The 23,755-nt window shown below is 45.4% G+C and overlaps 1 protein-coding gene across 1 annotated transcript in view; it reads left to right on the top strand.

Annotated features, from left to right (window-relative positions):
* The window catches only part of LOC126416144 (NACHT domain- and WD repeat-containing protein 1), a 613,147-nt gene that overhangs the window by 313,207 nt on the left and 276,185 nt on the right, over window positions 1–23,755 (top strand). The gene's annotated exons all lie outside the window — the stretch shown is intronic.

Here is a 23,755-nt window from a genome sequence, read left to right on the forward strand (position 1 = left end):
ACCTCATCTACCAGTGACGTAATAATGTCAGCTGTAAGAGGTCAAAAATGTACATAAAGTCACTGAGAAAGATCGATGAGACCCGGCAATTTTTGCGATGTTGAACCATCAATAAGGCGATATATATCATCTCGAGAAAGGCTGGAGGCTTTTGAGATCTGGACATGGCGGAGGATGGAAAGAATAAGTTGGATGGACAGAGTAAAAAATGAAGAGGTACTGAGAGGAGTGGGAAAGAAAAGATAGTTACTAGATTTGATAGAGAGAAGAAAAAGGATTGGATTGGGCATACATTAAGAAAGAATGACGGACTGATAAAAACAGTTTTAGAAGGTTATGTAGAAGGGAAAAGGAAGCGAGGAAGGAAAAGATTCCAGATACTGGTTACATGATGGATGGCAAAACATACAGCAGCCTTAAGAAGGAAGCAATGGATCGCAGAAAATGGAGAGGCGAAGGACCTGCTAATATAGCAGATAACTGATGATGATGATGATATCATCTCGAGTAAAACCAGTTAGAAATTCTTTTTTTTAATGCAGGAGTAACCATGCTATCAAGGAGAGGAGTAAATGTATCAGAGGCAATCGTATCAGTAGCACGGTCGTCATAAAGGTCTGTAGAGTAATTGTAGATAGCTCTGGAAATGTCACACTGGGACGTCAGCACATGAGTAACGGTTTGAGTAAGGGTCGCGATACATGCAGTTTCACGACGCACCCACAAGTGAGTGAGGTGAATTCATGCAGCAGAAATGAACGGGATTTTTTATCCCACCCTGCGTCCTTCCATTTGTTGTCTCTTCAACAGATGACTCTTCGCCTTAACATGGCGGACACCCATAATCCGTAAGCACCGTCATAAAGTCGTCGCAAGACGGAACAATAAAATTTCTGGGTCTGCTGGAGATCCCCCGCCCCCTCAGTCCCGTAACGCATTAACGCTTTCCGGAGCAGTGATTATGCATGCCCTGACCGTCATTCCATAAGAGAAGGACAAAGGTCCCGCTGACGCAAGCTACGGGCCCAAACCTCTCGTACGATAATCTCGAGGGAAGCGTTCTTTAAGAGAGATGTACTGCACATCCAGGGGAGGCGATACAGTTTTACAGGTTGCGGCACCTGATTTAAGGTTACAGCTACGGAACAGAGATCAGTGAAACAAGTGAGTATCACGTCTATCGCTATTCCCGCTGAACCGTGATTTATTTTCAAAGAATATTCTTAAGAATTTATTTTATTTACTAGCGATTCATCAAGAACATTAACACATTTAATCACACTATGTAAGCATGGAAGTAGTTGCCAGGGAGTAACTGATGAAATCATAACCAAATTCCTTTTAAAAAAATGGGAATTTTATTCACTTTAATAGTGCCTAAAGCATTTTTTAAAAGAAACAGATTTAAAATTATAATCGGGCAGCGCCATCTAAATATCAAGGTTACAATTTATTCAGAGGCAGAAAGAAACAAGTTCAAAAATGGTTCAAATGGCTCTGAGCACTATGGGACTTAACTACTGAGGTTATCAGTCCCCTAGAACTTAGAACTACTTAAACCTAACTAACCTAAGGACATCACACACATCCATGCCCGAGACGGGATTCGAACCTGCGACTGTAGCGGTCTCGCGGTTCCAGACTGTAGCGCCTAGAACCGCTCGGCCACTTCGGCCGGCAAAGAAACAAGTTTTGGCTATATGAGCTTTCGGGCAGAGAACCTTGCCGCTCCCTTTTGACACGGCCATAGTTACGACCGCTCACAACAGCCTCTGGTGCAAATCTGCAACACACCAGACAACTTTAAACTAACAGTTTTAACAATTTACACAAGCACAGAAACTATGCACCCCCCGTAGGACGGATGGAAATGGTACAAAACACTAACAATTAAAATATTAACCTTGCCACCATAGGTGCAACTCGATTTTAACTTCTAAGAAAAGTCTTACGGTGAAAGGGTGGCAACTTTGTATACTAAAATGATTTAAATAAAAGCCCACGAAATGCAATCTTATATAAAATTCTACAAGGTTGGCCAAACAATAGTTAAGATGCTCTACAGTACACAGATACCGCCTCTCAAGATCATAGGCAATAATATCAAAGTTTCCAAAGATCAAAACATATTTCAGGTATTAGGCCGTTACACTCCAAGCAATAACTTCGTTAACACACCAAATCCGACAAACATGACAGAGGCAGCTACTAACGTACGGTAGATTGATAGGGAGATTACCGAACGACCCGAACCGCAGGTTGCTCTAACCCGCCCCTACTCCACAAGGGAAAAACGGACCACCCAATTTATAAACAACCACCTTCCCGCGGGTGGGCAAACGGAGAAGAATGGTGGGACGACCCCAAAGCAAAACGGCTAGTGACCTCACCAAGAGAACAAGTAGAATTTAACAAGAGTAAATCAAAAAACATATCACCAATCACTTAACTTCTAATAAACTGCGATTTCTGGCGAAGATCTGGCGCAGCACCCCCAAATCGCTCTCCCGAACCGTCCGCTGCCAGCCGCTTCAACGGACGCAGGAAGGCGCGCCGATCTCCCGTCTCACGGCGTCGCAGCTCGCTCCGGCCAGACCGATGGCGTGGGTTGACTCATGCTGCTCTCGTGTCGGCCGCGAAGCCACTACCCCTCGCTATACGGCGCGGCCACCTGGACTGACGTGGCGACCTCACATGCGCCGACGCTCAAGACGGACAAGTCATCTTGTGTCTCAATGCGTGACCGACCAACCGATCGTTCCAACCACCAATGACCATTGCCTGAGCAAACTCGAGCAGACTGGCGGCCTAATGCGCAGACTCAGATGCAGGAACCAAGCCCCCACCTGGCGACCACTCGTGGAGTTCTCTTACTGGCGGAGTGGAAAGACTCTCATTTTGCCGGCTTTAAAGAGATACTAGCACTCCGAACGACAGACAGACACTAACTGCCTAACAAATGCGGACGACATACAGACTAGCAAGCTGGGGACGAGAGACTGAGCCACTGGCGAGTTTTTTTTTTTTCTTCCTTTATTGTAATTTTCATCACCTGATACAGGCGGGCTGTCAGCAGCATAGTACGCTGCTCTTCAGCCTTAAGCGGAACAATAACAAGACATATGTGTGATACAGACACTACAGTAAAAACGGCGGGCAAAAAAAGGAGATTTAAAAAACAATGAACATGAAGCCGTTCACGCTGGACTCGAAAAAACAGGAAACACTTGGTGACATGGCGCACAGAACACGGATGACGGCGACGGCACATGTGAACAGTTGATGCGTGACGGTCACAGAACACTAAACACAAATCGAGGCACACACACGACACACAGATGGCGATGATCTCCAGCGCGCGAATGTTCACTGAGCGTGTACAAGTCCGGGGACCTGCCAAGAGAGGAGGTGGAGGAGGAGGAAGGGGAGTGGGAGAGCGAGAGGGGAGAGCAGAGATGCGACGGGCAGGGGATGTAGGGGGGGTGGGAGGAAGGGGGAGGGGAAGCCCAGGGGAAGAGGGGTGAGGGGTGAGGGAGGGGACGGGGGAAAAGGAAAGAGAAGCAAGGGGAAGAGAAGGGAGGGAGGGTGCCTAAGGGAAAGGACACCGGAAGTGGGGGGGGGGGGGCAGGGTCAAAGTTGATAGGAGGGGTAGATGGAGGGGAGGAGGACATCATCAGGAAGGGGGAGCTGGCGGAAGCCACCTTGGGAGAGAGTAAGGAGGGTGGACAGATGGAGACCGGGTGGGACGTGGGAATACAGGCGTGGCAGCGGGCGGGGGTGGGAGAGGATCGGGGATACGAGCAGGTGAGGAGGATCAAGTTTACGGGAGGTGTACAGCACGAAAAGGAAAGGACACAAACTGGGAACAGGCGAAGACGCAGACGGACGAAGACCAGGGTCGGACGACCAGGGCGGACGGCGACGGCGACGGCGACGGTGGCGGCGAGCACCGGCTGGCGGCGGCGGCGGCGGCGACGGCGGCGGGGGCGGCGGCGAACAGACGGACGGACAGCAGGCGGCGTCGGCGGCGAACAGACGGACGGACGGACAGCAGGCAGCAGCGGCGACGGACAGCGAGCAGGCAGGCGGATGGACGGACAGACGAACAGCTACAACAGTAAGCGGCGGGCAGACGGACAGACAGACAGACGAACACAATCTTCGAAAGCGGAGATTCCAGCCAGAGAGTAGCCCAGGCCTTGGAATCTGGCGCCTTCGAATGAGGGGATCCAACCCTCTGATGTCTCCACTGGCGAGCTCATAGCGCCCCTTAAATGCACGTGAAGAGGCAACCTTTCCCCTTTCCCACCAGGGGGAGACACCAAATCTGCGACTGTCACTACGGCGCCACCGCCAGAAACGGAGGGCGACTGCTTCACACTACGCCCCGCGGCGCGCTCTTCAAACAGCAATTTTTACCACGGCTCACCCGCATAAAGAATCAAAAACCATCGAGTCTGCCGCTGGAGGCAGCCATAAAGCGCGTGTACCTGACGAGGGTGGGAGAGTGACAGATCTATGTACCGTGTGTTTCCGAAGAGCGCACCAGATGGTCTAGTTCCTTCCTGAAATTAAAACTGGGGGTCTCATTCACAGGATGGAAAACACAATTAAAATCTCTAGCTATCAGAAGTTTCGGAGGAGTTTTACGAAATAAACTGTACCCTCCCTGTAAAATTGTGCCCGGTCTGTGGAATGGCCAGATTCTGAAGGGGCATAAGGAAGAATTAAAGTAAGGTTAGAAAAAATGCAGCCTAAGCCCTCGGCGGTTATTAAGAACATTGAAATCAGTCAGTGCTATTCCTTCTGAGTAAAGTAATTTGGTATCGACTGTTAGTTCAGGGGCCACATTAAAGAAACAGGAAAGCCGGGAGTAGAAAAATGGTCAAATAGCACTTCTTGCAGAAATACCACGTCTGCACTTGAATCTATTTATTGTCGCACCATCGCAAGTCTAGGATCGGAAACTATTATGTTCACATTCAAGGTAAGAAAGGTATAGGCCTGCGGTTCTAGGCGCTACAGTCTGGAACCGGGCGACCGCTACGGTCGCACGCTCGAATCCTGAGTCGGGCATGGATGTGTATGATGTCCTTACGTTAGTTAGGTTTAGTTAGTTCTAAGTTCTAGGCTACTGATGATCTCAGAAGTTAAGTCGCACAGTGCTCAGAGCCATTTGAACCATATAGGCCTGCATCCAATTATTACCAAAACAATACAGCTGATAACTTGCAAGTGCCTTTAAAGTCGCATGGCAGAGTCAACATATGAATCTGAGTGCAAAGTTCTGGATCCATCTCTTCCACCCTCTTACCGGAGGGAAGGGATCCTACGGAAATTCAGTATCAGGTGCAGAGGATCCAACCCTCTCTTCGCCAAGCGGGCCGTGCGTCTTCTGAGAATCAACGGAAATGAAAAGTGACGATATATTTATCACCGTTACCAAGTGTTCCACAGGCAAGCTTGGACCGATCTGCGTCTGATCAGCAGTGGCCTGTGGCATACTTTCCCCATCCGCGTGCGCGGAAGTAGGGTGGGAATACATTGCAGACTCAGGGATGCCCAAAGTCGGTCGATATAATACTGAGCACCTCAGGAATCTCCTCATGCGATTCAAAGGACGGGCTCTCGGGCTCGGGACGCTAATGAATCTTAGACAGCAGCATCTGGTCTGAACTCGGGGAGGGGAGAGGCCTCTTCCAAAGGACAAGGAAAGAGCAATCGTCTGGCTCCTCATCATCTCGTGTCTGTATACCCTTGTTTTGAAGAAGAGGTGGTGAAAACGCGGAAGCTACAGTGGTTAAGTCCCTAAGCGAGGTTAACGGCGAAAATGCACTAGAGCCATCAAGCAATGTCTCACGCTGCTCCTCAGGAACTTGGTTAGGCATAATGACTGTCACTTGGCGAACGAGGTCCGCTGAAGTTATCCTTTTACGATGTTCACTAGTGGATATAAAGACCGTGAAACGACGCAGGAAATTTGTGTGGAGTTGTCCACTCTCATTACATAGAAAACAGGTCCCTTCTCGTCCTGTGTAAATTATGTGTATCCAGTATCCACACACGTGCAAAGAAGGGGGGATATTCCGTTTTACCACCATATCCATGGATCGAAAACCATTATGAACTTCTAAGCAATATTGAGCTGATCAGTGTTCCCGGCGTACATTCCGCGTGTCCCCAAATGGAATCAGGACAGTCTTGATGAAATTCTCATCAATTTCGGACTGAACGTTAATTATCCTGCGACTCGTATATTCCACCTCCGCGTTCGCCGGAATCACAATACTATTAGAACCATCGTGATGAATGAGAGAGTACAGCGAAAAACCAGTCAAAAGCTGCAAATTACACTTTTTTATTCGCTCCATGACTAGTTCAGGGCCGAAAGCCATTTTCCAATCGTCATAACATAGTCAAAAAAGGTATTTCGGAATATGTGAAAACCATTTCAAAAATGTGCAACGAACAGTTATAGTGCCTACAGATTAATCGTTATTGCGCATTTTTGACATCATTTTCACATATTCGAAAATACCTCTTTTGACTATGTTACGATGATTTGAAAATGGCCCTCAGACCGAAACTAGCCACCGAGTGAATAAAAAAAGTAAAATTTGCAACTGTTGACTGCTCTTTCGTTGTACTGATTAACAGAAGTTGCTGACCCACAGCTATTCCAGCATGCTGGAAGTTCATGAAGGAGACTTGTCCGTGTGCAAAAGGAGGCTGTCAACCTGAAGCGGATCTAAAATCTTGACATTAAAACACATAAGATTCAATATCGATGCAAGCCTTGTGAACTCGTTCTGAAGTTACAGTACCTTAATCTTGTCTAGACGCAATCGTGGCTTTCTAACAAACTCGGCTGTACACACCGCGTGAACATGTCAAAACTAAAACTGACGGTACCTGTATGTGGAATATTCCTGGGAGCCACGGACGATATCACGGCGCAAGACAAGGCCGCATCAAAACTGAGTCACAAACATGAAACGCTGACAGACAAACAACGATGCGACGCGCACAATGACTCCCACGACACTGAAGGAAAATAACGAAGCTGTCGCAGCACTATGATAGAGGCGGGAACAGGCGGAAACTTCTCGCCTGACGATCGAAGCTGGAATGATACCACTCGGCTGGCAACTGCTTGAATACTATGTATGTCCGCAGCTCGTGGTCGTGCTGTAGCGTTCTCGCTTCCCGCGCCCGGGTTCCCGGGTTCGATTCCCGGCGGGGTCAGGGATTTTCTCTGCCTCGTGATGACTGGGTGTTGTGTGATGTCCTTAGGTTAGTTAGGTTTAAGTAGTTCTAAGTTCTAGGGGACTGATGACCATAGATGTTAAGTCCCATAGTGAGAGCCATTTGAACCATTTGAATACCATGTACCCTACAAAGTGCATGGGAACGCCTACAATTTTCAAACTCGATTTTCTCGAAAATCGAGAGTTCCCGATTACATTTGTGGAAGTACTAGTCGTGATCCGAACACACTGTCAATATGAATCAATCAATGAGGGGGAACCGGCCACTGTGGCCGAGAAGTTCTAGGCCCTTCAGTCCGCAACCGCGCAACTGCTACGGTCGCCGGTTCGAATCCTGCCTCGGGCATGAATCTGTGTGATGTCCTTAGGTTAGTTAGGTTTAAGTAGTTCTAAGTCTAGGGGACTGATGACCTCAGATGTTAACTCCCATAGTGCTTAGAGTTCAAAAAAAATGGCTCTGAGCACTATGGGACTCAACTGCTGCGGTCATTAGTCCCCTAGAACTTAGAACTAGTTAAACCTAACTAACCTAAGGACATCACAAACATCCATGCCCGAGGCAGGATTCGAACCTGCGACCGTAGCGGTCTTGCGGTTCCAGACTGCAGCGCCTTTAACCGCACGGCCACTTCGGCCGGCCGTGCTTAGAGTCATTTGAACCATTTGAACCAAGTGAGGCGAAGTTCATACGATCTCCTTATGAGCAGAATTGGATGTGTAAGACAGTTTCTTTGAACGTTATTAAAATTTCTGTCTTTGTGAGCATGTTCAGTATGGGTCTGCTGTAATTTTTAGTGCCTCAGCGTAACCTCCATTACACCCTAATTTAAATTGTGGAACCCGACGTGTGTATATTGAAGTTACTTATTCACACCTCAGCATTTTATTCAGATCGATGATAATATTACGTAACAGACTATATGTTACACGGAATTTATTCATTACGACATAGTGATGTTATTTATGTAATATTTTATCTGGAATGTAGGATCCTTGTAAGGTAGAATTATGAGTCTGCGGAAGGTCATATTGCAGTCATTCACTTTCATTAGTGTTCTGCTTGCACATGTTACGTTCTGTCCGACTAGTGAATCTTTTACAAGGAGGATGCTATATTGGTCCCAACAATTTACTAACTTCTGTCGAAGAATAAGACAGTCTACACAATCCCTTAATAACAGGGCCTAACAGTATTGAAATAAATTTAACCTGTTTCCAGGTTCCAACCTCATCATCCGACGACTAATTCAAAACAAAGATTTCATTTGAACACAAGAAACTGCCATACAATTACTGCTGTGCGCTGTGGAACGCATACGATAAAGGGAAAAACAATATGAGAGAATGCAATTCCGTTCGATGTTCTGCTGTTTATACGATCCTAGCTCTTGTAAACCTCTTGCTTTCTGATTAAAAACGTCGGATTCCTCCTCAAAGGAAAAGTATACCACTTCCAAGCAGCACAGCCCTTTGATTTTAAAAAACAACTTGTCGGAGTGCCATCTATTTTATGTCATTCCCAGTTAAGCAGAAATAATTGTTTTCTGTACTGATTCAATCATTAAAAGCATTGTTTCTAAATTTACAGTCAGCATTGGTTATCCATCGAGCTTATTTCTTCCTGCTATAATTAATTAATTTTCTTCTTCGTTACCTTTTCTAACGTAACATCGAATGTTTGACTTTGGTACTCGAAATCATTTCTCTGCTTTCAGCGTTCCCATTTATTTATGAACAGCACGACATACAGCCTGGAAACTGATGTGGATTAGGTCTGCCTGCCCATCTGATAAACTGGGCGTCCTGGAATTCTTACCTATAAAAAAAATAGTCATGTCTACTAACACTCCAAAGCTCGAAGTTGACCGCAGGGAAGCAGAGTTGGCGTGTATATTGCTCTTATGAGGGCAGTTATTATATTAGGCAAAGGAACAATGTTTCGCACACTCAGTCTATGGTTGCAGTTATACCATGCAAAACTAGAGACTTACTACACAGCAGAATATTGCACATCTATAAAACTAAAGTCCGACTTCGGGAAACCAAATATAACGTCCCATACAAGGGAAACTCACCATCTTTTATTAGCACCAAACCACCAGCAAATTTTTTAATTCGGTTAACTTCCCCGTTTTGTGTTGGAAGCGGTTTGTAACCAAATCATCTGAATATTATACAGACTTTGTCGTATCATCTGCCGTTCTTGCTGGGTCATATATAAATTGCTTTTTAATCTCCTCTCTTTCTGACAGTGAGTGCATGGAAACACCATCACTGCTACCACTCCACTTAAGAGCGTAATATTGCGTTATAACTCTGCTTAAGAGATTTGATAACTTTTGAAGAAGTACACTGTTCATCAGACAACAAATACTTCACCCCTCGCTGAAAAGCTCGATTCGAAATGACGATCCGTTTATGAAGTATTAAGGTTTTCAATCCTAACAGGTTGAAAATTGATGGACAGCATTGTTACGAACAAAACTTACAAGGAGACCATCAGACCTTTTAATAATGGATTTTTATGAGTTCAGTTATGCTGCCGATGGACATGTTCTGAGTACCTGGTTAGCGGCTCTTCATGCGACCGCCCCTAGTTTCCGAGGAAACAGATGTTGAACTGTTATGCGTACCTATTATACCTTTAACGTTCATTGCGTTTCGACCGAGCGAGCGTAGCGTAGGGGCCAAGGTTCGCGGCAGTCACACTGGCGGTGCTGCCTCAAACCCTGACTTTGTACCTTTTTTCCAATTTCATCGCACAGAATATGATTAAATAGTATACGTCATGGAAAATGTATCAAAAATTGTGATTTTCGCTGTAGTAATTTCATTAATAAATCAGTCATACAGAAATGATTTGACGGACAGGGTGGGCAGCAATTTTATGCTGATGATACCGTGGTGCACGGTAAGGTGTCGAAGTTGAGTAACTGTAACAAGATACAAGACAACTTAAACAAAATTTCCAGTTGGTGTAATGAACGGCAGCTGGCCACAAATGCGGAGAAATGTAAGTTAATGTGACTGAGTAGGAAGATCAAACCTGTATGTAATGCTTGGATACAGCGTTACTAGTTTCCTGCTTGACACAGTCAAGTCTTTTAAATACCTGGGCGTAGCACTGCAAAGCGTTATGAGATGGAACGGGCATGTGATAACTGTGGTATGGAAGACAAATGGTCTATTTCGGTTTATTTGGAAAATTTTAGGAAAGCATCGTTCACCTGTAAAGAGACCGCATATACGACCCTGGTGCGAGCTACTCTTGAGTACTGTTCGAGTGTTTGGTATCCACACCAGGTCGGTTTAAAGGAAGACATCGAAGCAATTCAGAGGCGGGCTGCTAGATTTGTTACCCGTAGGTTGGAACAACACGTAAGTGTTATGGAGACGCTTCAGGAACTCAAATGGGAATCCCTGGAGGAAAGGCGATGTTCTTATCGAGAAGCACTACTGATAAAATTTAGAGAACAGTCGTTTTTCCCTCGCCCTGTTTGCGAGTGGAACAGGTCAGGAAATAACTATTAGTGATGTAGGGGCGGTGGATTGCGTAGTATCATCGTAGATGTAGAACACCGGCAAAACAGGCTGCCAGTACCAATTGGCGTACTATATAACCCTTGCGGGACAAGGAGCGGAAACCGATTTTAACACGATTAGCCATTACTTCATAGCACAGTACGCTGTTAATGCGTTAGGAAAGGTATTCTCTGAAGTCTTCTTATGTACGCAAGAACCATCTGGGAAATTTGGTTGGATCTTCAAAAACGAGTCATAGAGTTCACTCATAAATTAAAAAACGTAATTGTGACCCGTATGAAACAAGGGAGGTTCACGAAAACGCTGTACGAAGAATTTTTAAAATCCGTCATTCTTCCGTTCATGGAACGACACTAATTTCTTCACATTTTTTATTCGTGGGGATGGCAGACTGATCAGACACTTTACGATCAAATTTTTGTAGATGAAAGACAAGAATGTACCTGCACTACAAAAATTATCCTCTTAAATGTACCCCACTTCGCCAAAACTAATGTTTATTTTTGCTGAAGACTAATAGAGAAACCGTTTCGAGAAAATATTTCAGTAAAACACATTTTTAAATTCTGCATTAATTTTGTGCCTCTGATTTCAGAGAAATGATCAAAAATGCATAGTTTGCATCGAAGCTGATGGAAGACAGAATATTCCTTTTTAATTTAAACGAACTGTGTTGTCCGATATTACTTCTCAATAATCTGTGTGTCTGCAAGGCTTGCTTCTGCAACAGTTACCATCTGCAATTCTGTTCCAACATGGCAAGCCTTAGCGAATAAGACGAATCTGTAATCTATTCTGTAACAAACTGAATTCACATCTGAAGAAAGTGTTCTGTAATAACAGATTTATTAATGAAACTGTTACCTGTAGCTGTACTCACCTTGCAGTAGTTTTATTACGATGAGTGACGGTGAGTAAGCAAGCTACTGTACGGGCAATAACATCAGCTACCCTCACGTGGGTAGGCATGACTCGTGATGTGCCACCCACTCAGTCCCCTACCAAGGTGCCTCATCGCACAATGCATCGGCACGTGCAGCGTCACTACCGAGCTGTGTATACAGAGGGGCACTGGCATGAGTTCACATCTGTGTATCATGCTACTGAAGCAGCTGTGCACTATAAATCGTGTACATTATGCAACAAATAGTGTGGAGGTAAGGTTTAAGCACAGTGAACATTTGGTACGCATTGTATTCGTTACTTTACTACTGTCATGTACCACATATCAACTAATAAAAGCGTTTTCAAAAATACAATAAAGATCAAAAGTCAAAGAGTAAATGGCTTTTTGAAAGAGTAAATGTTTTTTCTTTAATTCTCTTAATATTCTTTAAATCTTAAACACTTGTTTGGCTGTTATCCAGCAACCATACACTATTTAATTACGGACGTATATACAGCCACTTCGCTTGCACAAAATTTTGTCAATTGAGCACGGCTTCGATTGCACTAGTGCAATCTTCATCACAATAAAAAGTTGCGTTCAGAAGAAATTGTGGATGCTGTTTCGAATGACTATTGTAGAAAGCCCATAAGTCGCGTACAGGATATTAAATGATTAAACTACCATTCCCTTTGGAAATGATGTCCATCTTCAACAATCTGACGTGTGACCGCCCCAACCCCCCTTACACACACACGCGCGCGCACACACACACACACACACACACACACACACACACACACACACACACACACACACACACACAGGAAGTATACGCTCCCGTATTCTCTGTGACAGGGAAGGCAACAATCTCCTAATGTTGTCTTGAGGAAACTTTGTCATTCCTAAAATATACACCTGTCACTTCATTTAGGCTGCTGGCTGGTACCAAAGTATACGTCTTCCCATAGCATCCCAGAGATGTTCTACGGGTGACAGATGTGGAGACTGGACAGATCAGTAATGCAAAGTGTTTGTAGTAAGAACTGCAGTGTAGGATCTTGCATAATCTAGCTGGAATTATCATTTGTTACCCAGGACATGAAGAGTACAGAAAAATGTTAACTATATATTATGTAAACTAGCGTGGATTCATCCTCCTTTCATCAAATCAGTCGTCCGCCACGCCATGTTTCCAGCAACTGGAGACGTACGGGACACGAGAATCGCTAACTCCTGCGACCTGTTAGGTCGTCTCAGGACGCGTTGGTGTCCATCTCAACGCCGCCGCAAAGAGAGAAGCGAGAATCTCGCTGAGCATCACATAATGCCACTCAGTATCTCACTAGAGTCTAGTCTGTGATATGATGATGTTTGGTTTATGGGGCGCTCAACTGCGCGGTCATCAGCGTCCGTACAAAGTCCCAGTTTTTACACAGTCCATTTTATGACACAGTCCAATCTAGCCACTCTCTCGACGATGATGATGACGATGAGGAGGACAACACAAACACCCAAGTCTCCGGGTAGAGAAAATCCCCAACCCGGCCGGGAATCGAACCCGGGACCCCGTGATCCAGAGGCAGTCTGTGATACGATGCCAGCACGGCTACTCCAGATCTGAACCTAGTTTCCAGCAATTTATTCCTGACGATTCGTGGTGGCACTCTGCTCAGAGCCTCTGCCCACAGTTCAGCTGTTGTCATCCGTCTATTCGCCATAGTCAGTTGAACAAACCTACTGGTGTAGTCGTTCTGGAAGCACACGTGTGCACCCCTCTTGGCATACTGTTGCCCTAAAACCAACTATCTCTGTGGTCAGTCAGTATGATGGTCCAGTATCCGCCAGACCAGAATCCGAAAGATGGCTATAAGTTTTAAGTGCACGGAGTATTGGCACGCTGTATTGTGGTCTCCACGTGAAAATTACCATAAATATTGGCACACCCAGCAGCTTTCATGTACTCAAATGATTCTCCATCTGTGGGTACGTGGCTCATTCCTACTAAAAACACTGAAAATAAGCATTCATAACGACGAAATTTAATCAACATATCCCAAGGGCTTTGAAATGAGTATGAGTTTGAAAACTATCCAAGTTCTCATCTACATCTACATACATAGCTCGCAAGCAACGGTACGGTGCATGGCGGAGGGTACCCTGTACCACCACTAACCATTTCCTGTCCTATTCCACGACTGCCTTGAAGCCTTCGTACGAGCGCTAATTTCTCGGGTGCTATCTTCTTGTTCCTCACGGGAAATGTATGTTGGTGGCTGTAGACTCGTTCTGCAATCAGTTTAAAATCCCAGTTCTCTAAATTTTCTCAATTCAGTTTTCGAAAAGAACGTCGCCGTCCCTCCAGGGATTCACATTTGAGTTCCGGAAGCATCTCCACGATACTGGCGTGTTGTTGGAACCTACCGGTAACAAATTAATCAAGCCGCCTTTGAATTGCTTCGATGTCATTTTCTAATCCGACCTGGTGCGGATCACAGTCAATCGAGCAGTAGTGAAGAATAAGTCGCATTAGCGTTCTATGTACGGTCTCGTTTAGAGATGAAGCACACTTTCCTAAAATTCCCCTTAATAAAACGAAGCCGACCATTCACCTTCCCTCCCACAATCCTTACATGTTCGTACCATTTCATGTCGCTCTGCAACGTTACGCCCAAGTATTTAAACGACGTGACTTTGTAAAGTAAGGCACTACTAATGCTGTACCCGAACATTACGGGTATGTTTTCCTTACTCATCCACATTAAGTTACATTTTGCTATATTTAGAACAAGGTCGCATTCATTACATTAACCAGAAATTTTGTCTGTGTCATCTTGTATCATACTATAGTCATTCAACTTGCACACATTCATCAGCATCACCAGAAAACATTCGTCGATAGCTGCTCACCGTGTCCACTAGATTATTTATGTTTATATCTACAACTGCATCTACATGGATAGTCTGCAAATCACATTCAAGTGCCTGGCAGAGGGTTCTTAAAACCACCTTTACAATTCTCTGTTATTCCAATCTCGTATAGCGCGCGGAATGAATGAACACCTACATCTTTCCGTACGAGCTCTGGTTTCCCTTATTTTGTCGTGGTGATCGTTCCGCCCTATGTAGGTCGGTGTCAACAAAATATTTTCGCATTCGGAGCAGAAATTTGCTAATTGGAATTTCATGAGAAGAATCCGTCGCAACGGAAAACGCCTTTCTTTTAATGATTTCTATCCCAAATCCTGTATCATTTCTGTTACACTCTCTCCCATATTTCGCGATAATACAAAACGTGCTGCCTTTCTTTGAACTTTTTCGATGTACTTCGTCAGTCCTATCTGTAAGGATCCCACACCGCGCAGCAGTACTCTAAAAGAGGACGGACAAGCGTAGTGTAGGCAGTCTCCTTAGCAGGTCTGTTACATTTTCTAAGTGTGGTGCCAATAAGAAGCATTCTTTGGTTAGCCTTCCCCGCAACATTTTCTATGTGTTCCTTCCAATTTAAGTTGTTCGTAGTTGTAATACCTAGGTATTTAATTGAATTTACGGCTTTTAGATTAGACTGACTTATCGTGTAATCGAAGATTAACGAGTTCCTTTTAGCACTCATGTGGATGACCTCACACTTTTCATTATTTAGGATCGACTGCCACTTTTCGCACCATTCAGATATCTTGTCTAAATCGTTTTGGTCTTTAGATCTTCTTATGACTTTATTAGTCGATAAACGACAGCGTCAACTGCAAACAACCGAAGACGGCTGCTCAGGTTGTCTCTAAAATCGTTTATACAGAAAAAAACAGCGGCCTTATCACGCTTTCTTAGTGAACTCCTGACACCCTTGTCTCTGATGAACACTCGCCGTGGAGCCACACGCGTACCTGAGCACCTAGTCTGTATGCGCGGACGTTCAACAGTTTGCAGTGGGGCACCCTGTAAAATTCTTTCCGAAAATCTATAAATGTGGAATCTACCTGTTGCCCTTCATCCGATGTTGACAGGATATCATGTGAGGAAAAAGTAGGCTATGTTTTGCAGGGGCGATGCTTCCTAATTCCGTACTGATTTGTGGACAGAAGCTTTTCTGTGTCAAGAAAGTTTGTTACATTCGAATGCAGGATGTGGTGAATTCATGGCGGAACACTTTCCAATTGTGTTAGTGTAAAGCCTCTTGCTACAGGTCATCATAATTAAACGTCCGCCCCGATAGCTGAGTGGTCACATTGACGGATTGCCGTCCTACGGGCCCGGGTTCGATTCCCGGCTGGGTCGGGGATTTTCTCCGCTCAGGGACTGGGTGTTGTCTTCATCATCATTTCATCCCCATCCAGCGCGCAGGTCGCCCAATGTGGCGTCGAATGTGGTAAGAACTGCACCAAGGCGGCCGGACCTGCCCCGCAAGGGGCCTCCCGGCCATTGACGCCAAATGCTCATTACCATTTCCATGATAATTAAAGGAAAGGAGGCAGGTTACAGATTACTTACTGTCTCCGCTCTCCTGAAAGTCCTGTCGAAGTGTCGATCTAGTTTTGCAGCGCTCTAAAGCAAAGGGGTGATAATTCCCGCGACAGCGTCGGGGAAAAAGCCACGCGGCGCCCGCCGCCGCGACGCCGACGCCGGGGCCTTGGCCGTGACCTGTGACGGCGCGGCGCCGCCACCTGTTGCCGACGCCCACGCAGTACGCCCGCAATGCTGGCGTCGACGTAGGAAATAACGCACCGTGGCCGGCGCAGTGGGCCGATACGAAACCCTCACCCACTGCCGCGTACCTAGACCACGTGGGTAGCAGACTCCACTCTAGTAGAACATGGTGAAGAGATCATAACAGCACGCTATACATGGTCAAAAATATCCGGACACCCGTCTCTCACGCGTAACTGACCGTCAGATCTCACGAGAGGCGGACCCGCCAACATAAATGGGAGACTATGAGTAGTTTGCGAAATGATGGATAGGTCGCTGAGGGGAGAAAATGAAAAATGACCGTATTAATGAGCACTACTGGCCATTAAAATTGCTACACCAAGAAGAAATGCAGATGATAAACGAGTATTCATTGGACAAATATACTATACTAGAACTGACACGTGATTACATTTTCACGCAATTTGGTTGCATGGATCCTGAGAAATCGGTACCCAGAACAACCCAACCACCTCTGGCCGTAATAACGGCCTTGATACGCCTGGGCACTGAGTCAAACAGAGCTTGGATGGCGTGTACAAGTACAGCTGCCCATGCAGCAACACGATACCACAGTTCATCAAGAGTAGTGACTGCTGTATTGTGACGAGCCAGTTGATCGGCCACCATTGACCAGACGTTTTCAGTTGGTGAGAGATCTGGAGAATGTGCTGGTCAGGGCAGCAGTCGAACATTTTCTGTATCTAGAAAGGCCCGTACAGGACCTGCAATATGCGGTCGTGCATTATCCTGCTGAAATGTATGGTTTCGCAGGGATCGAATGAAGGGTAGAGCCATGGGTCGTAACACATCTGAAATGTAACGTCCACTGTTCAAAGTGCCGTCAATGCGAACAAGAGGTGACCGAGACGTGTAACCAGTGGTACACCATACCATCACGCCGGGTGATACACCAGTATGGCGATGACGAATACACGCTTCCAATGTGCGCTCACCGCGATGTCGCCAGACACGGATGCAACCATCATGGCGCTGTAAACAGAACCTGGATTCATCCGAAAAAATGACGTTTTGCCATTCGTGCACCCAGGTTCGTCGTTGAGTACACCATCGCAGGCGCTCCTGTCTCTGATGCAGCGTCGAGGGTAACCGCAGCCATGGTGTCCGAGCTGAAAGTCCATGCCGCTGCAAGCGCCGTCGAACTGTTCGTGCAGATGGTTGTTGTCTTGAAAACGTACCGATCTGTTGACTCAAGGATCGAGACGTGGTTGCACGATCCGTTACAGCTATGCGGATAAGATGCCTGTCATCTCGAACATAAAACATTGGCAAACAATCTAAACAAGAACCCTAAAAAGTTTTGGTCATATGTAAAATCGGTAAGCGGATCTAAATCCCCTATTCAGTCACTCGTTGACCACGATGGCACCGAAACAGAGGACGACCGAAGAAAGGCAGAAATACTGAATTCAGTGTTCCGAAACTGTTTCACTGCGGAAAATCGTAACACGGTCCCTGACTTCAGCCGTCGCACGGACGCCAAAATGGAAAATATTGAAATAAACGATATCGGAATTGAAAAACAACTGCTATCACTTAGTAGCGGAAAAGCATCCGGACCAGACGAGATACCCTTAAGATTCTACAGTGATTATGCTAAAGAACTTGCCCCCTTTCTATCAGCAATTTATCGTAGATCGCTGGAAGAAACGTAAAGTACCTAGCGACTGGAAGAAAGCGCAGGTCGTTCCCATTTTCAAGAAGGGTCATAAATCAGATGCGAATAATTATAGGCCTATTTCGCTTACGTCAATCTGTTGTAGAATAATGGAACATGTTTTGTGTTCTCGTATTATGACGTTCTTAGATAATACAAATCTCCTTCATCATAACCAACATGGATTCCGCAAACAGAGATCATGTGAAACTCAGCTCGCCCTATTTGCCCAAGAAATTCACAGTGCCGTAGACACTGGCGAGCAGATTGATGCCGTATTCCTGGACTTCAGGAAGGCATTTGATACGGTTCCGCACTTACGTTTAGTGAAAAAAATACGAGCTTACGGAATATCGGACCAGGTTTGTGATTGGATTCAGGATTTCCTAGAAGAAAGAACACAACATGTCATTCTTAACGGTTCAAAATCTGCAGATGTAGAGGTAATTTCGGGAGTACCGCAGGGAAGCGTGATAGGACCTTTATTGTTTACAATATACATAAATGACTTAGTTGACAACATCGGTAGCTCCGTGAGGCTATTTGCAGATGACACGGTTGTCTACAAGAAAGTAGCAACATCAGAAGACTCGTACGTACTCCAGGAGGACCTGCAGAGGATTAATGCATGGTGCGACAGCTGGCAGCTTTCCCTAAACGTAGATAAATGTAATATAATGCGCATACATAGGGGCAGAAATCCATTCCAGTACGATTATGCCATAGGTGGTAAATCATTGGAAGCGGTAACGACCGTAAAATACTTAGGAGTTACTATCCGGAGCGATCTGAAGTGGAATGATCACATAAAACAAATAGTGGGAAAAGCAGGCGCCAGGTTGAGATTCATAGGAAGAATTCTAAGAAAATGTGACTCATCGACGAAAGAAGTAGCTTACAAAACGCTTGTTCGTCCGATTCTTGAGTATTGCTCATCAGTATGGGACCCTTACCAGGTTGGATTAATTGAAGAGATAGACATGATCCAGCGAAAAGCAGCGCGATTCGTCATGGGGACATTTAGTCAGCGCGAGAGCGTTACGGAGATGCTGAACAAGCTCCAGTGGCGGACACTTCAAGAAAGGCGTTACGCAATACGGAGAGGTTTATTATCGAAATTACGAGAGAGCACATTCCGGGAAGAGATGGGCAACATATTACTACCGCCCACATATATCTCGCGTAATGATCACAACGAAAAGATCCGAGAAATTAGAGCAAATACGGAGACATACAAGCAGTCGTTCTTCCCACGCACAATTCGTGAATGGAACAGGGAAGGGGGGATCAGATAGTGGTACAATAAGTACCCTCCGCCACACACCGTAAGGTGGCTCGCGGAGTATAGATGTAGATGTAGATGTAGTGATACGAGGCCGTTGGGATCCAGCACGGCGTTCCGTATTACCCTCCTGAACCCACTGATTCCATATTCTGCTAACAGTCATTGGATCTCGACCAACGCGGCAGCAATGTCACGATACGATAAACCGCAATCGCGATAGGCTACAATCCGACCTTTATCAAAGTCGGAAACGTGATGGTACGCATTTCTCCTCCTTACACGAGGCATCACAACAACGTTTCACTAGGCAACGCCGGTCTACTGCTGTTTGTGTATGAGAAATCGGTTGGAAACTTTCCTCATGTCAGCACGTTGTAGGTGTCACCACCGGCGCCAACCTAGTGTGAATGCCCTGAAAAGCTAATCATTTGCATATCACAGCATCTTCTTCCTGTCGGTTAAATTTCGCATCTGTAGCACGTCATCTTCGTGGTGTAGCAATTTCAATGTCCAGAAGTGTATTAGATCTACAATTTCGCTTCCGCTGTTTTGCAATAGACGGCAGTAGTGAAAAGTAGTGGTGCAAGTCGTTGGTCATAAGTGACATACAGTAAGCTTAGGCATTTGAGAACATACGCCATCAAAATATCAGGCTATTTTCGATTGCATCATAAAGTTATTCTCGGCTAAATACGTCAACTTATGAGCCCAATTCTTGTCATCTGCGGGAGGTTTTAATTTTCTGGTTTGATATGAAGAAATCTGCGGCTGAGTCTTATAAAAAGCTGGGTAAGATCTATGATGAGACACCTGTTAGTGACAGAACTTCGCAGAAAATGGTTTCCATGCCTCGAGACTGGTGATTTTGACGTTGAAGACTGGCATGGTTGTGAAAGAGAGAAAACTTTTCATGCTACTGCAACCGACGGGAGCAATCACAGGAGATAGTTATCGAAAGCAGTTGATGTGTTTGAGCCGAGCACTGAAAGACAAAAGGCCAACTGTTTGTAACCGCGTGACCGCTACGGTCGCAGGTTCGAATCCTGCCTCGGGTATGGATGTGTGTGCTGTCCTTAGGTTAGTTAGGTTTAAGTAGTTCTAAGTTCTAGGGGACTGATGACCTCAGATGTTTAGTCCCATAGTGCTCAGAGCCATTTTTAAACAAAAGGCCACACTACAGCGATAGACATGGAAAAATGATTTTGCAGCATGACAGTGCACGACCCCATGTCGTAACTCCCGTGAAAACATACTTGGAAACGTTGAAATGTGAAGTTCTACTCAAACCGCTGTATTCTCCAGATATTCCTCCCTCTGACTGCCACCATTTTCGATCCATGACACACGACCTAGCTGACTAGCACTTGCGGTCATATGAACAAGTGCAAAATTGGATCGGTTCAAGGCTCCCCTCGAAAGATGCCCAGTTTATACACTGTGGGATTCGTATGCTGCGCTAAAGCTTGGAGAGAGCAGTGGCCAACTATGGCCAATACTTTGAAACGTTAATTTTTTTTTAAGTTTTTCACAATAAAGTCTCTAACTTTGAGAAAAAACGGCGGAAGCAAAGTTGCAGACCTAGTAATATTATGCGTTACGGTTTTTGGCATCATCAGACATCCTGGAATTTCAAGTAACCAATAGACATAATAGTTACAAAGTAAATGTATTCGCATTTGCGGATAGTGACAACCATCAGGAGCGGCTCTAGGCGCTACAGTCTGGAACCGTGCGACCGCTACGGTCGCAGGTTCGAATCCTGCCTCGGGCATGGATGTGTGTGACGTCCTTACGTTAGTTAGGTCTAAGTAGTTCTAAGACCTAGGGACTGATGACCTCAGAAGTTAAAATTTGTGCGGGACCGGGACTCCAACCCGGATTCCCCGCTTATCGCGAGCGGTCATCTTATCATTTTTTATCTCATTTTGTTCGTCGCATTTGTTTGGGGCGGACGTCCGATGACACCCGTCCGGGTTGTTCGTTGATCCATTCACTCAGGTTTTTTTTATTATTTTTTTTTATTACAGAGGGTAGTTAACACTCAGCCATTTGGCTACCGATGCACTACGCAAGGCCAGACCCAAACTTCCATATGTCGTGAAACGTGCGTCAACGACCTGTACTCGTACACCCGTTATGTATATTCCTGTACAGTTCAGACGTTGTACTTGAAAGTCGCTTGCCCGCTATCGGCGCAGAAATACGATATTCCAGTGCCTGTGTTCTGATAACGATGCAAAGTTCCTTTGGACATGCATGCATGCCCAAAGGAACAGACGCAAGGTTGACGACAAACGTATGGAAATTTGGGTTTGGCCGTCACTCGTGCACGGATATCCAAATGGTAAGGCGACCGCTCGCACTAACCGGGAAATCCGGGTTAGAGTCATGGTCCAGCACCAATTTTCAGTGGCGTCATTCCATTCTACAGCTGATGATTGTCATTATTCCCAAATGCGAATGCATTTAGTGTATTTCATAACGGCAGCAGTCGCAGCAGTCTCTGTTCCTTTGTCCAAGGGAACTTTGCATCGTAATCAGAGTAACACATGCAGTGCAATATCGTATCGTATAACAGTTACGTGTTTTAGTGGCAATAAAAGTAAACAGGCTCTGCTACTGAACTAGCAAAGTCATTCTGCATTTAGTCAATGACTCTTCCCTTAGCGACCTATCCAGCATTTTGCAGACCACACATATAGTTCAACATGTTCGCTTACCTTCTTCACGTGTACGTAACACGGCTGGTGCGGGTACTGGTTCGCCTTTGCATGATGTTTTCTGGCAATACAAGCTCAGCCACTTTGTTGCCACAGACGGCCTCATGATATCGTAATGGAACGCCGAAACCGGCTGCCTCTGGAATAAACCAGAGATGAAAATACAGTCGTTGGTTGATTTATTGGCGCTCTTCCGAAGTAAGAGTTATTTCAGGTGTGCCGCAGGGGAGTGTCGTAGGACCTTTGCTATTCACATTATTCATAAATGACCTTGTGGATGACATCGGAAGTTCACTGAGGCTTTTTGTGGATGATGCTGTGGTATATCGAGAGGTTGTAACAATGGAAAATTGTACTGAAATGCAGGAGGAACTGCGGCGAATTGACGCATGGTGCAGGGAATGGCTTGTTCGCCCACTGCTTGAATACTGCTCAGCAGTGTGGGAGCCGTACCAGATAGGGTTGATAGAAGAGATAGAGAAGATCCAACGGAGAGAAGCGCGCTTCGTTACAGGATCATTTAGTAATCGCGAAAGCGTTACGGATATGATAGATAAACTCCAGTGGAAGACTCTGCAGGAGAGACGCTCAGTAGCTCGGTACGGGCTTTTGTTGAAGTTTCGAGAACATACCTTCACGGAGGAGTCAAGCAGTATATTGCTCCCTCCTGCGTATATCTCGCGAAGAGATCATAAGGATAAAATCAGAGAGATTGGAGCCCACACAGAGGCATACCGACAATCCTTCTTTCCACGAACAATACGAGACTGGAATAGAAGGGATGAAACGTCCCCTTTGAACAATTTATACACGACTGTGCTTAAACTGACACACAATATTTTTAGCGCAACGCAATCTGACTTTCAAAAATGCCTACAAAAGAATGGCCCTGACTAACATTAAACTATACCTTTCAGAAATCACTTACCTCACAAAAATCTTCATTACTCGAACTACTGCAATACAGCGAGCGCCACTACTGCCAGCTAAATAAAAGATTCAAACTACGGAAGGCACTTACTACTGATAGGCATAGTTAGCAAATGAAAGATTTTAATAGAGAACAAACAATGTATTTACCTTAATAGTCATAATATATATAGCAGTTCATGACAAATTACAAAACTCCGCCATCTCTCTCCCCACATCCACCACTGCTGGCGGCTCACCTCCAACTGCGCAACGCTACGCGCTGTTCACATCCAGCCGCCGCTGCCCAACACTACAAAGGCAGACAACAATGCAAACTAGCCACAGACTGCACACAGCACAGCCAGTGGTTCTCACACAGAGCGCTACGTGGCGTTACCAATAAGTAAACCTAAACAGCCTACTTACAGGGAGAACCCATAGAGGTACTCAAGGTACCCTCCGCCACGCACCGTCAGGTGACTTGCGGAGTATGGATGTAGATGTAGATATAAATTGAAATTTGACTTTATCGAACCTCTATTTTTTAGAAACGTATTTTTTTCTGTGGCCAGTCTACATTTTATATCCTCTCTAGTTGGGTCATTCTCAATTATTTTGCTGTCCAAATAGCATAACTCTTCGATAACTTTTAGTGTCTAGTTTCCTAATCGCTCCAACTTCGCCAGATTAAATTAGACTACATTCCATTACCTTTGTTTTTCTTTTCTTGGTGTTCTCTTCTAACTCCTTTCCAGGATAGTGTCCAGACTTTTCACA

Source organism: Schistocerca serialis, chromosome 8 (genome assembly GCF_023864345.2).
Source record: "Schistocerca serialis cubense isolate TAMUIC-IGC-003099 chromosome 8, iqSchSeri2.2, whole genome shotgun sequence".
Classification (NCBI taxonomy): domain Eukaryota; kingdom Metazoa; phylum Arthropoda; class Insecta; order Orthoptera; family Acrididae; genus Schistocerca; species Schistocerca serialis.